Source organism: Musca autumnalis, unplaced genomic scaffold (assembly GCF_047663935.1).
Source record: "Musca autumnalis isolate F117 unplaced genomic scaffold, ASM4766393v1 scaffold_5, whole genome shotgun sequence".
NCBI lineage: Eukaryota > Metazoa > Arthropoda > Insecta > Diptera > Muscidae > Musca > Musca autumnalis.
The window spans coordinates 168,494,638-168,507,581 of record NW_027412088.1 but is presented as its reverse complement, the minus strand read 5'-3'; the positions used below and the strand labels follow the sequence as shown (position 1 = coordinate 168,507,581).

At 39.0% G+C, this 12,944-nt stretch overlaps 2 protein-coding genes across 8 annotated transcripts in view; both read right to left on the bottom strand.

Annotated features, from left to right (window-relative positions):
• LOC141386521 (uncharacterized) overlaps positions 1 to 7,988 on the bottom strand; it is a 61,321-nt gene extending 53,333 nt beyond the window's left edge. The window contains exon 1 of the mRNA XM_073955127.1: positions 7,916 to 7,988. The gene's annotated coding sequence lies outside the window, so the exon portion shown is untranslated. The remainder of the gene's footprint in view (positions 1 to 7,915) is intronic.
• Positions 1 to 12,944, bottom strand: part of cora (erythrocyte membrane protein band 4.1 like coracle) — a 189,732-nt gene that overhangs the window by 153,771 nt on the left and 23,017 nt on the right. The window lies entirely within an intron of this gene.

The window sequence follows — 12,944 nt, the reverse complement described above, 5'->3', positions numbered from 1 at the left end:
CTGAAATTATTTTACAACAAAAAAAAAAAAAACTTGAAAGTCTTGTTCGTCATAGAAGACTTGAAAGTCTAGTTCGTCATAGACGACTTGAAAGTCTTGTCCATCGTAGAAGACTTTAAAGTCTTGTCTATCATAGAATACTTGCAAGTCTTGTTCGTCGTAGAAGTCTTGAAAGTCTTGTTCGTCATGGAAGACTTCAAAGCTTTGTTCGTCATAGAAGATTTGAAAATCTTGTTGGTCATAGAAGACTTGAAAGTCTTGTTCCGCATGGAAGAATTGATAGTCTTGTTTGTCATAGAAGACTTGAAAGTCTTGTTCGTCATAGAACACTTGAAAGTCTTGTTCGCCATAGAAGACGTGAAATGTCTGTTCCTCATAGAAGACCTGAAAGTCTTGTTCCATGTAGAAGACTTGAAAGTCTTATTTGTCATAGAAGACTTGAAAGTCTTGTTCGTCATAGAAGACTTGAAAGGCTTGGCCGTCATAGAAGACATAAAAGTCTTGTTCGTTATATAAGACTTGAAAGTCTTATTTGACATAGAAGACTTGAAAGTTGTTAGTTATAGAAGACTTAAATGTCCTGTTCCTCATAAGAGAATTGGAACTACTGTTCGTCATAAAGACTTGAAAGTTTAGTTGGTCGTAGAGGACTTGATATTCTTGTTTTTCACTTGAAAGTCTTGTCTTTGCTAGTCTGATTCGTAATAGAAGACTTGAAAGTCTTGTAGAAGATTTGAAAGTCTTCTTCGTCATAGCAAACTTGAAAGTCTTGTTCATCATAGCAGACTTGAAATCCTTGTCCGTCATAGAAGACTTGAAAGTCTTGTTCATCATAGAAGACTTGAATGTCTTGTTCGTCATAGAAGATTTGATAGTCTTGTTAGTCATTGAAGCCTTGAAAGTCTTGGTCGCACTAGAAGACTTGAAAGTCCTGTTCATCATAGAAGACTTGAAAGTGTTGTTCGTCAAAGAAGACTTGAAAGTTCTGTTCTTCATAGAAGACTTGAGATACTTGTTCGTCATAGAAGTCCTGAAAGTCTTGTTCATTATAGAAGACTTGAAAGTCTTGATGGTTATAGAAGTCTTGAAAGTCTTGTTCGTCATAGAAAACTTGAAAGTATTGCTGGTCATAGAAGACTAGGAAGCCTTGTTCGCCATAAATTATTTGAAAGTCTTGTTCGTTATTGAAGAATTGAAAGTCTTGTTCATCAAAGAAGACTTGAAAGTCTTGTTCTTCAAAGAAGACTTTAAAGTCTTCGTCGTCATAGAGGACTTGAAAGTCTTGTTCGTCATAGAAGACTTGAATGTCTTGTGCGTCATAGAAGAGTTGGAAGTCTTCTTGGTCATAGAAACCTTGAAATTCTTGCTCGTCAAAATCTTCTTCCCCATAGAAGCTGAAAGTCTTGTTCGTCATAGAAGACTTGAAAGTCTTCATGGTCACAGAGGACTTGAAAGTCTTCTTCGTCATAGAAGACTTAAAAGACTTGTTCGATAAGAAGACTTGAAAGTCTTGTTCATCTTAGAAGATTTGAGTCTTGCTCGTCACAGAAGACGTGAAAGTCTTATTTGTCATAGAAAACCCGGAAGTCTTCTTTGTCATAAAAGACTTAAAAATCTCGTTCGACATAGAAGACTTGAAAGTCCTGTTCGTCATAGAAGATTTGAAAGTCTTGTTCGACATAGAAGACTTAAAAGTCTTGCTCGTCATAGAAGACCTGTAAGTGTTGTTCGTCATAGATGACTTGAAGGGCATGTTAATCATGCAAGACTTGAAAGTCTTGTTCTTCATAGAAGTCGTGAAAGTCTTGTTCGCCATAGAAGACTTGAAAGTCTTGCTCGCCATAAAATACTTGTATGTCTTGTTCATCACAGAAGACTTGAAGGCCTTGTTCGTCATCGAAGGCTTGAAAGTCTTGTTCTACATAGAAGACTTGAAAGACTTGTTCCTCATAGAACACTTGAAAGTCTTGTTTGGCAAGAAGACTTGAAAGTCCTGCTCGTCATAGAAGACTTGAAAGTCTTGTTCGACATAGAAGACTTGAAAGTCTTGTTCGACATAGAAGACATAAAAGTCTTGTTCGTTATAGATAAATTGGAAGTCTTTTCATCATAGAAGGCTTTAAAGTTTTATTTGTCGTAGATGACTTGAAAGTCTTACTCGCCATGGAAGACTTGTTCATCATAGAAGATTTAAAAGTCTTGTTCACAAAGAAGAGTTGAAAGTCCTGTTCGTCAGAAAAAACTTTCAAGTCTTATTCAGTCATGGAAGACTTGAAAGTCTTGTTTGTCATTCAAGACTTGAAAATCTTGTTCGTTATAGAAGACTTGAAAGTTTTGTTTGTCATAGAAGACGTGAAAGTCTTATACTTCATAGAAGATTTGAAGTATGGCATCCCTACTTATTTTCCATTCTGCTGTCAACTGAGTTTCTGTTTCGTCGACCATTTTCATTCCTACATGAATTTATGCCATCTGATAAACATTAAAGTTGCAGTACAGGTGTCAGCGTAGGCTTCCACCTAACTGAGGGTTGAATATGTGGCTGACATTAACAGTTTGAAAATCTAGAAAAGCGGATAGAGGGTGGTAAACAAACCACAACAAGTTCATTAACTCAGGTTTGCTGAATTTGAATTTTTGATTGTTAAAGCGGAGATAAGGGAGCTACATGTTTGTATACCTTCGCCCATGAATATTCCACATGAAAAATAACTAAAACTCTGAGCAGAATGCTATTCTAAAATTGTATTCCCTTAAAAAACTACATCTTCGACTAGTCTCCTCCGGGAAAACTCTCCTTTGTCCGTTTCCCTCATAAACGTCATCCTCGTCATCTGTCGTTAAGTGAAATAATAACAGCTGCCTCATTAAACTATTTTTAATAGCCCCCAGCCCAAATGTAAATAGTTTTTATTTTGGAAATTTTCTTTGTTGAATTTCAAACTGTTTCGTTGGTGTAATAAATTTTTCATGTGCAAAAAAACAGATTTTCCACAAACATTTTCTGTTTTCCGTTTTGAAAAAAAAATCTCTTAAGTATTTTTGGGAAGATGGCACGCATTATGAATGCTGACACGAAATGTGTGCTGTTCCAAACGATAAAAGATGAAAAAACAAATACCAATTAAACAGAGAGTTCATTGAGCTATTTTGGGCAATGCAATCATCACTGGAATGTTTAGATTTATATTTCATTTCGAAATTAATGCAGGTCAGATTGCTGCATGCAATACGATAATAGAGAACAATACAGTTTGTGGCCCTCTATAGGGGCCTTAAGGTGTTCTAAAAGAAGACATCTATAGGAAGGCTTTGTGACTTCTATAAGAAGACCTTCTTTTTTCTAAAACAAGACATTTGGTGCTCTATAAGAAACTCTTGAGTTCCTTGTGGTCACCTTTGGTCTTCTATAATAAGACCTTTGGTTTTCTATAAGAAGACCTTTAATCTTTTATATGATGACCTTTGGTGTTTTATATGAAGACCTATAAGAAGACCTCTGGACATTATAATAAGACCTTTGGTCTTCTATCAGAAAACAGTATGTATTCTATAAAAAGACTTTTGGTCCTCTATAAGAAGACCTTTGAATTTGAGAGTATTGTTTCTCATAGAAGACTTGGAAGCCTTGCTCGCCATAGAAGAATTGAAAGTCTTGTTCATCATAGAAGACTTGAAAGTCCTGTTCGGCATAGAAGACTTGAAAGTCTTGTTAGTCATGGAAGACTTGAAAGTATTGTTTTTCAAAAAAGACTTGAAAGTCTTCGTCGTCATAGAGGACTTGAAAGTTTTTTTTCGTCATAGAAGACTTAAAAGTCTTGTTCGATAAGAAGACTTGAAAGTCTTGTTCATCATAAAAGACTTGAAAGTCTTGTTTGTCATAGAACACTTTGAAGTCTCGTTCGTCATAGAAGACTTAAAAGTCTTGTGCGTCATAGAAGAGTTGGAAGTCTACTTGGTCATAGAAGGCTTGAAATTCTTGCTCGTCAAATCTTCTTTCCCATAGAAGACTTGAAAGTCTTGTTCGTCATAGAAGACTTGAAAGTCTTGTTCGTCATAGAAGTCTTAAAAGTCTTGCTCGTCATAGAAGACTTGTTAGTCATGGAAGACTTGAAAGTATTGTTCTTCAAAGAAGACTTGAAAGTCTTGGTCGTCATAGAGGACTTGAAAGTTGTGTTCATCATAGACGTCTTAAAAGGCTTGTTCGATAAGAAGACTTGAAAGTCTTGTTCATCATAGAAGACTTGAAAGTCATGCTCGTCGTAGAAGACTTGAAAGTCTTGTTTGTCATAGAACACTTTGAAGTCTCGTTCGTCATAGAAGACTTAAAAGTCTTGCTCGTCATAGAAGGCTTGAAGGTCTTGTGCGTCATAGAAGAGTTGGAAGTCTTGGTCATAGAAGACCTGAAATTCTTGCTCGTCAAAATCTTCTTTCCCATAGAAGACTTGAAAGTCATGTTCGGCATAGAACACTTGAAAGTCTTGTTCGTCATAGAAGACTTGAAAGTCTTGTTTGTCATAGAAGTGTTATTCAAAGAAGGCTTGAAAGACCTTTAATATTTTATATGAAGACCTTTGGTTTTTTATATAAAGACCTAAAAGAAGACCTTTGGACTTCTATAAAAAGACCTTTGGTCTTCTATAAAAAAAACCGTCTGTATTCTATAAAAAGACTTTTGGTCTTCTATAAGAACCCCTTTGGTGCTCTATAAGAAGATCTTTGGTGCTTTATAAAAGACCTGCTGTCTTCTATAAGAAGACTTTTGGTCTTCTATAAGAAGACCTTTTGTCATCTATAAGAAGACTTTTGGTCTTCTATAAGAAGGAAAGCTTCTGTCTTCTATAAGAAGACTTTTGGTCTTCTATAAGAAGAGCTTTGGTGCTCTATAAAAAAAACCTTTGGTGCTCTATAAGAAAACCGTTGGTGATCTATTAGAAGACCTTTAGTGCTCTAAAAGAACACCTACTGTCTTCCAAAAGAAGAGCTTTGGTGCTCTATAAGAAGACCTTTGGTCTTCTATAAGAAGACTTTTGGTCTTCTATAAGAAGTCCTTTACTCTTCTATAAAAGGACTTTTGGTCTTCTAAAAGAAGACATTTGGTCTTCTAACAGAAGACCTTTGGTCTTCTATGAGAAGACCTTTAGTGTTTTAAAAGAAGACCTTTGGTGTTCTATAAGAAGACCTTTGCTCTTCTATAACAAAACCTTTGGTGCTCTATAATAAGGCCTTGAGGTCTTCTATAAGAAGACCTTGTGATCTTCTATAAGAAGATCTTTGGTGCTCTATAAGAAGACCTTTAGTGTTCTATAAGAAGACCTTTGGTGTTCTATAAGAAGATCTTCTGTCTTCTATGAGAAGACCTTTAGTGTTCTATAAGAAGACGTTTAGTGTTCTATAAGAAGACCTTTGGTGTTCTATAAGAAGATCTTCTGTATTCTATAAGAAGACCTTCTCTCTTCCATAAGAAGACTTTCCGCTTTCTATGAAAATATTTTCCGCCTTTTATAAGAAGATCTTCAGTCTTCTATAAGAAGACCTTCTGCCTTCTATAAGAAGACCTTCTGTCGTCCATCAGAAGACGTTATGTCTTCTAAAAGAAGACCTTCAGTCTTCTATAAGATCTTCTGTCTTCTATAAGAAGACCTTCTGTCTTCCATAAGAAGACTTTCCGCTTTCTATGAGAATGCTTTCCGCCTTTTATAAAAGGACCTTCTGTTTTCTATAAGAAGATCTTCAGTCTTCTATAAGAAGATCTTCTGTCTTCTATAAGAAGACCTTCTGTCTTCTATAAGAAGATCTTCAGTCTTCTATAAGAAAACCTTCTGTCCTCTATAAGAAGACACTTTGGTATTCCATAAGAGGGCCATCTGTCTTCTATAAGAAAACCTTCTGTTTTCTATAAGAAGACCTTCTGTCGTCCATCAGAAGACGTTATGTCTTCTATAAGAAGACATTCTGCCTCTTATGAGAAGACCTTTTGTCTGTCTTCTATAAGAACACATTCTGAATTCTATGAGAATACCCCATGGCCTCTATGAGAAGGGCTCATCGTCTTCTATGAGAGGACCTCATGATATTCAATGAGAAGACATCATGGCCTTCTATGAGAAGATGTCATTGCCTATTATAGGAAGACCTTCTGATCTTCTATTAGACGAACTCATGATCTTCTATAGGAAAACCTTCCGTCTAAGCGTATCTACTGTCTTACATGAGAAGATATTCTAACTTATATAAGAAGATAGTCTGTCTTTCTGTCTTCTATAAGAGGAACTTGAAGTTTTGGAAAAGAAGACAGTGTGGTTAGAAAATTTTGCGGCCTTCTAACAGAAGTCCTTGTGGTCTTCTGTAGGAAGACTATGTGGTCTTCTATTAGAAGACTCTGTGGTCTTCTATTAGAAGACTCTGAGATCTTCTATTGGAAGCCCATGTGGTCTTCCTTTTTAAGAAGGTCTTGTGGTCTTCCATAAAATGTCCTTGTGGTCTCTCATAAGAAGACGTTGAGGTCTTCTACATGCAGGCCTTCTGGTCTTCCAGAAAAAGATTTCATGTTCTTCTATGCGAATGTTTTCTGCAATGTGTTTTTTTTTCACCAAACAAAATCCAAATCTCAATCTCTTCCTACAAAATCTGAATAAAATTAATTGTATTTACAATTATTGGGGCGTTACAAAATGTAACCCAATTCCGCCGCAACAACAACATTCTGTTTATTTTGTTTATTGTTGTTTTTTTTTACAGAGTTGAGGAGCTCTTTATTATTCAAAGCAGCCGTTCCGTTCGTTGTGTTCTGCACCCACAGATCATTCAACTTTTGATGATTGTTTTGCTTGTTGTTGGTTTTTTTACTGCAGTTTTGAAAATTGTAAACATTATACGCTGCGGCATTAAATGAAAAAGAAAATTACTGGAATGAATGAATGGACGGATGGGTTGGATGACCCAAAAATATGGAAAATGTAGCAAAGAAACATAAAACATCTGAATGGAATGGCAATTTGAGATTTTTTTTTTGCAAAGTGTTTGAAGAATGCATTAGAATTTTGTTGTAGTTCTTAGGAAACTATGAATGACCGACATTCAATGTGATGTCATCGGTTGTAATAGCAACATAGAAATGGAATATACGAAAATGACCTCAGCATTTCATTTCAGTTGGAAGAATCTCAGGATTGTTAGAGGATTTTGTTTTTTTTTTTTTTTTTTTTATTTCGATATTAAAAATATTTGAAGTCCCCAACAAGTCCAGAATTTGAATCCATATGAATCTCATCAGTTATGACAACACCTATTTTGTGGAATTTTATGCCAATAAATAATTTTTCTCTCCAGATTTCATTTTTGTTGGCTTTGCTTTCATTTGATTATTAAATAAGCGCACGTGCTAATAGGTAATTTGGCTTTAAGCCAAAATAGATTACCTCATATCGAAATGTATCCGCCACCCATACATTCCATTCATTCATTCCACTCACAGCCACTTTGCTAGAATTTGATTAAATTTGGATTAGAGTTATAAATGGGCATATACCAAAATAGATAAACGCTATGCCGACACGAGGAGAGGGAGAAGATATGTAGATGTTCATGGTGATGGCAGTATGGAAATCCAAGCAAAACACCTGTGCCCCATCACGCCGTTGAATTCCAAAACACACACACACACAAAATTTAAGTTGATCTGTCAAATGTGGTAAAAATAAAACAAAATTGACATGGCAGCTGGAAAAGCGTGACAAATTCCAATGAATTTGTTGTCTAGGCTTCGAGTTATGGTTGAATAATTTCAGTAGGGTGGCTTTCATGGATTGAGGCGGGTGAGAAGAATTTTGTATAATTTTTTACGTCGCCAACTTTGTAGCTGCATTTTGAAAAAAAGGGAAAAATTGACAATTAATTGTCATTGATTACTTACTTAGAGTGACAACATGAATACCAAGTAGTTGTTGCTTGTAGTCTACGTATGTGATGGAATTTTATTTATTTACCTGTAAAGAAATGGACAAAAAGAAGAAAAAATATAAACACTGTTGCAAAAAATATTTTAAAGCTTTTATAAAAATAAAAAAATTATGAAGAAAAGTGAAATTCCTACTGTCATCATCTACTATCATATCGTGATTACTTGTCATATAAGCAAACATGACAGACTTCATGGTCTTCCATAAGAAGACCGCTTGGTCTACTCTAAGAATACTTCTTGGTATACTATCAGAGGGAGACCCTTTGGCGTACTCTACATGGTTTTCTCTATGAAGGACTTATAGTCTCCAACAACAAGACCTCTAGAAGAACATCATATAGGAAGGCCCAAATGATCTTCTCTAAGATGACTTCTCTTGTGAAGTTCTCATTGTCTTCTATGTGAAGACTTCATGGTCTCCTATCAAAGGACCTCGTGATATCCATATAAAGATATACTGTTTTCTTTAAGACGAACTTGGTATTTTGTATGAAGACTTCATTGTCTTCTGAAGACTTCATGGGTTTCTATAAGAATGGCCTCACGGCCATTATAAGAAGAATGCATACTCTTCTTTATGAAGGTCTCGTGGTCTTCAATAAAAAGAACTCATGGTAGAAAACCTCATGTCTCCTATAAGACCTCATTGACGTCTATAAGAAGACCTCTTGGTGTTCTGTAAAGAGATCTCCCTTGTGGTGTTCTATAAGCAGACTTCATGGTCTATAAAAAGACCGTATGATCCTCTATATAAAGATTGTGTAGTCTTCTATAAGAAGACATTGTGGCCTTCCTTAGAAAACCTCATGAACCTTTGTAAGAGACCTCATGGTCTTCTCTAAGAAGACTTCATTGTATTCAATAAAAAGATCTCATAGTCCTCTATAAGAAGACCTCATGGTCTTCTATAAAAACTCTCAGTGTCTTCTATAAGAATATCTCTATAACAAGTGTTCATGGCCATCTAGAAGACCTTCTGCCTCTAAAAGAATTCATTCCGTCTTCTATAAGAAGACCTTCCGTTTGTTGCAGGCAGATCTCCTGTACTCTATGAGAACTTCCGGTTTCTAAACGAAGATCTTCGGTCTTCTATAAGAAGGTCTTCGTCATCTAAAAGAAGACATTCTGTCTTCCATACGAACCCTTCTACCTTTTTTATAAGAAAAACTGGTGGTCTTCCACAAGAAGATCTTGAGGTCTTCTATAAAAAACATTGATGGTCTTCTACAAGAAGGTTCTCTGCACCGGATTGACCCGGGACCACTCAACATCAGCGTTCCGGCCAGCAGCTGCCAGCGGTGACTACGATAGGGACTATGTTGCTGCATGCAGCGCGAACACAGCCCCCAGTGAGTCGTCGTCAGATTACGAAACTCCTTCGTCGTCAGATTACGAAACTCCCCCGCAGTCCCCCCAACAGCAGCCGCACGCACAGCACTTAACACCAACCGTTGTTGTTCCAATCCCAGAAAATGCATTCTTTTTGCAATTTAATTACAATAGGCTCCGAGGTAAGATCGATGAAATAGTGGAAACCATGCTGGACGACAGCTCAGTACGTTGCGATGGTTACAACGTAATAAGGAAGGATCGCACCAGATGTGGAGGTGGGGGAATAAGCTTTCCTCGGAAACGACCAGAGGGGTATAGCGCTGGCTGAGCAGATTGATAACTCTACGTTTTGCTCGCTCAGTTAGGACGCCCCTACCAGAATTAGAGGAAAGTGTCACAGCTCGCCAGACATAACCATCGTGTCACCTGGTCTGGCAAATGACGTCACCTGGCAACCCGTCATTTCCCTTGCATCAGACCATCTCCCCATAATTGTCTCCATTAGCAGACCACCCGATTTCATTACCTCTGAACGCCGCACATTCGTCAATCATAAGAAAGCTGATTGGCCGGGTTCCAGAGAGTTCACCAATCACCGCTTCAGAGAATTGCCCAATCCTTTTGATGTTCGGGTAGCGGAAAGGACGTTCCGAGGGATCATCAATGCTGCAGCCGCTCGCCATATACCTGCTGGTCTAATACCCGAAGTAAGACCAAATTTCCCTGCAGAGGCGATGGGATTAGGAAATGAGCGTGATGAGCTTCGTCGAACCAACCCCGACGACCCCAGAGTCAGGGAGCTGACACTGGAAGTTAACAGGCTGGTCGGCGAACATAAGCGAAACAAGTGGTTAAATCATCTGAAGAGTTGCAACATTGGAGCACGTTTGGCGACGTTACCTTGACTGACCCGAAGAGGTGTGCAAGTTACTTCAATCGACAGTTTGTCGAGCACCCCGAGAGTGACAGGGCGAAGAGAAGAGTTTTACGTCGCATTAGATCTCTTCCTGCCGAGGATGAACCACCACAGTTTACAATGTCATCAGGAACGCCAAATCAACCAAAGCGTTGGGCCCTCACGGAATTTCCATGGTAATGTTGAATCAGCTGGATGAGCCGGGAGTGGAGTATCTCACTAAAGTTCTCAACCTGTCGCTAGCAACCCTTATTGTTCCCGAAGTGTGGAAAATGGGCAGGGTGGTCCCGCTACTGAAGCCAGGCAAGGATACCAGCAAAGGTGTATCGTACAGGCCGATTTCGCTTTTGTCAACTGTAGCGAAGACCCTTGAGGCCGTAGTCCTCCCCAGCATTAGAAATAGCTATCAAGTTGCCGATCATCAGCATGGATTCCGTAAGCAGCACAGCACGACAACAGCGCTGCACGCCATCTCCACACATATTTGCCGAGGACTCAACCAGGAGCGGCCGAGTGATAGAACAGTGATGGTGGCGCTTGACTTATCAAAAGCCTTTGATACTGTCAAGCACACCACGCTGTTCGAGGACATCGAGCAGACAACCCTCCGGCCAAGTCTGAAACTTTGGATAATCATCTATATGTGTGGTCGCCAGTCGTATGTGGAATTCAGGAACAAGAAGTCCAAGCCCGTAGAGAGAAACAGGGAGTTCCCCAAGGAGGTGTGATATCTCCGGAACTGTTTAACCTCTACCTTTCCTGTATTCCGCCACCTCCAGACGGCATTGAAATCGTAACGTATGCCGATGATTGTACGATCCTGGCGTCAGGTACCTACCCTGATGACATCTGTGAGAGACTGAACTCCTATTTAACCGATCTTACCACATTTTTCCACGCGAGGAATATGCAGATATCCGCCATTAAATCGACGGCCACTCTGTTCACCACATGGACGGCGCAGTATTCAAGAGAGTTGAATATCAGGGTCGATGGTAGCAGAATTCCGACCACAAACTTACCCAAAATTCTGGGTGTTACATTCGACACCACTTTATCGTCGTCGGCGCATGCACTAGCTATCTGCGATAAACTGAAATGTAGAAACAAGGTCCTCAAGTCCCTAGCCGGCAGCACTTGGGGTGCAGATAAAGAAAGTCTGTGGTAAGCTATGCGCCGCCAGTTTGGTCCCCGAATTTATGTGACACGCAGTGGGATAAGATTCAAATTTGTCAGAACGCCGCCCTGAGAACAGCAACAGGGTGCCGCTTCAAATCTGCAGTGTGCCATCTACATGAGGAGGCAAAGATTCTTCCAGTACGACAACATGAGATGCTATCGTTGCAGTACTTGGTCGGGTGTTACCGTGAGAGCCATCCCAATCCCCATCGGCTGGCCATCGATACACCCAGGCATATCAAGAAGGATATTCATGCTCTAGAGACCGAGGTCCAACAATATAGGAGAGAACCTCTAGATCGACAGGCATATCAGGCAGGTTTGCACAGCATTCACATGGACACAGTTGCCAAGGCCATAAGCAATTATTGTGTGAATACAGTCGTCGGAGTACATCCCCCATCTATCGCAGCTGAAGAGCGTCAGTTGCCACGACAAACCAGAGTAGTTTTGGCTCAATTACGCTCGGGATATTGCAGTCGCCTAAATTCCTATTGGCCGGGAATCGGTCGCATCGAGCAAGACATCTGCCCAGTATGCGGCATTGGCCCACACGATACTAAGCACCTATTCAACTGCCCCGCCAAACCTACTCATCTAACTGCAGTGGATCTGTGGTTACATCCCATCGAAGTAGCCACTTTCCTGGAACTGGAGATAGACCCAGAGCCAGATTGAACAAGAGAACGAACTTACCAACATAATAATAAAACACTGTTACAACAACGCTATATCTGTTGAACGGAGCAACCGGTTTGGTCTAAACTTGGATCTCCTAATATTTTGGCTAATTGTAGTTTAACTTCGAAAATGGTTCATATCGGTCTTCTCCTTAGGGTACACCTAAAATGTCCCTTTTAACCTATAGTGTAGTGGTCCAAGAGATCCCAAGTTCAAATGTCAAAAAAGGGCCACACAATTCTTTGGGCAAATGGATTTTGGTTTTGTAGCCAGTATTTGATCTGTCAGTAGATGAAAGTCACAATTCACATAGGCTGAGGGTATATCTCTTTCGGCTAAGCTGACTGATACTCTCTTACTTATTTTCTCTAAGAACACCTCATAGCCTACTCTAAGAAGACATCGTGGTATTCTTTTAGAAGACCCATGTAAGTCATTTAAGTCATGTCCGTCTGCCTGTCTCTTTGTCTGTCTACGTGCCTAGCTGGTTGGTGACCACGATAACACATGAACGGATCAACCGATTCGTCCAAACTTTACACCTCGTTATATGTTGGCCAAACTTAACTAAATTTCAAAGATCATACCTTCCCCATAAAAGTTCAAAACTCTTCTCTCAAAAGGTAGTTTTTTTTTACATGTTCAGATAGATTCTGGAATTGCAAAATTTTATTTGAAAATTCGAGACTTCTACTTTCAAATTAAAGTGGCGCCCAATGTGGGGTTCCACTGCTAATGTTTTGTAGAAAATCAATTCTTCTTCCAAAAAATATAACTCATCAGAATATTCCCCATCTCTGAATGAGAAAAAGGGGTTATTGATTTCATCGTTTAGCACTTTTGTTTCACTGAAATGTGAAATTATGTATCGCT